Source organism: Neophocaena asiaeorientalis, unplaced genomic scaffold (genome assembly GCF_003031525.2).
Source record: "Neophocaena asiaeorientalis asiaeorientalis breed wild unplaced genomic scaffold, Neophocaena_asiaeorientalis_V1.1 scaffold459, whole genome shotgun sequence".
Classification (NCBI taxonomy): Eukaryota; Metazoa; Chordata; class Mammalia; order Artiodactyla; family Phocoenidae; genus Neophocaena; species Neophocaena asiaeorientalis.
In genome coordinates, this window is record NW_020171821.1 from 77,047 (window position 1) to 79,433 (window position 2,387).

Sequence of the window (2,387 nt, forward strand, 5' to 3'; positions counted from 1 at the left end):
CTTTACCTCTTTTTGTGAGGGTGTATGTGTATGCTTCTGTGTAAGATTTTGTCTATATAGCTTTGCTTCCAACATTTGTCTAAGGTTCTATCCATCCCTTTTGTTTGTTTTATTCTAAATCATTATTTTTTAATACAATAACTTTATTATACTTTATTTTATTTTACTGTATCTTCTTTCTGTCTTTTCCTTCCTTCCCTCTTTCCTTCCTTCCTCTCGCCCTTCCTCCTTTCTTTCTTTCCTTCTTTGCTTATTTCTTTCTTTCCTTCTTCCTTCCTTCCTTCCTTCCTTTCTTCCCTCCTTTCTTTTTTCTTTCTTTCTTTCTTCATACTTCTACTAATTCTCTCTAATTTTTCTCCCTTTTATTCTGAGCCGTGTGGATGAAAGGCTCTTTGTGTTGCAGCCAGGAGTCAGGGCTCTGCCTCTGAGGTAGGAGAACCAACTTCAGGACAATTGATAAAAATGCACCAGATCTAACAAATGAAGAGGAAATAGGCAGTCTACCTGAAAAAGAATTCAGAATAATGATAGTAAGGATGATCCAAAATCTTGGGAATAGAATGGGCAAAATGCAAGAAACAATTAACAAGGATATTGGTTCGGTGCTTGTGCCAGTATGGTACTGGCACAAAAACAGAAAGATCGATCAATGGAATAGGTTAGGAAGCCCAGTGATAAACCCACACACGTATGGACACCTTTTCTTTGATAAAGGTGGCAAGAATGTACAGTGGAGAAAGGACAAGATCCTTTCTGATCCACCTCCTACAGTAATGGAAATAAAAACAAAAATAAACAAATGGGACCTAATGAAACTTCAAAGCTTTTGCACAGCAAAGGAAACCATAAACAAGACCAAAAGACAACCCTCAGAGTGGGAGAAAATATTTGAAAATGAAGCAACTGACAAAGGATTAATGTCCAAAATTTACGAGCAGGTCATGCAGCTCAATAACAAAAAAACAAACAACCCAATCCAAAAATGGGCAGAAGACCTAAGTAGACATTTCTCCAAAGAAGATATACAGACTGCCAACAAACACATGACAGAATGCTCAACATCATTAATCATTAGAGAAATGCAAATAAGAACTACAAGGAGATATCATCTCACATCAGTCAGATGGCCATCATCAAAATATCTAGAAACAATAAATGCTGTGGAGGGTCTGGAGGAAGGAGAACACTCTTGCACTGCTGTTGGGAATGTGAATTGGTTCAGCCACTATGGAGAACAGTATGGAGGTTCCTTAAAATACTACAAATAGAGCTACCATATGACCCAGCCATCCCACTACTGGGCATATACCCTGAGAAAACCACAATTCAAAAAGAGTCATGTACCAAAATGTTCATTGCAGCTCTGTTTACAATAGCCCGGAGATGGAATCAACCTACGTGCCCATCATCGAATGAATGGATAAAGAAGATGTGGCACGATGGAATATTACTCAGCCATAAAAAGAAACGAAATTGAGCTATTTGTAATGAGGTGGATAGACCTAGAGTCTGTCATACAGAGTGAAGTAAGTCAGAAAGAGAAAGACAAATACCGTATGCTAACACATATATATGGAATTTAAGAAGAAAAAAAATGTCGTGAAGAACCTAGGAGTAAGACAGGAATAAAGACACAGCCCTACTGGAGAACGGACTTGAGGATATGGGGAGGGAGAAGGGTGAGCTGTGACAGGGCGAGAGAGAGTCATGGACATATACACACTAACAAACGTAAGGTAGATAGCTAGTGGGAAGCAGCCGCATGGCACAGGGATATCAGTTCGGTGCTTTGTGACCGCCTGGAGGGGTGGGATAGGGAGGGTGGGAGGGAGGGAAACGTAAGAGGGGAAAGATATGAGGACATATGTGTATGTATAGCTGATTCACTTTGTTATAAATCAGAAACTAACACACCATTGTAAAGCAAGTTTACCCCAATAAAGATGTTAAAAAAAAAAAATAGAATTCCAAGCTCATTACAGGAACAACTATCATATTTAAAGATAAAATGCAATCATTATCATTATATTCATGAATAAAATAAGGCTCTCCCTTTTATCAGTAATAATTAGCCTTATTGAGGAAGTTCTTGCTAATGATAAAAATGATAAAATAGATAATTCCCTGGTGATGTAGTGGTTATGACTTGGCAGTTTCACTAATGTGGCCCAGGTTCAATCCCTGGTCAAGGAACGAAGAACCCCAAAGCTGTGCAGTGCGGCCAAAAGAAAAAAAGGTAAAAGATATAACAGGTGGGCTTCCCTGGTGGCACAGTGGTTGAGAGTCCGCCTGCCGATGCAGGGGATGGGGGTTCGTGCCCCGGTCCGGGAAGATCCCACATGCCGCGGAGCGGCTGGGCCCGGGAACCATGGCCGCTGAGCCTGCGC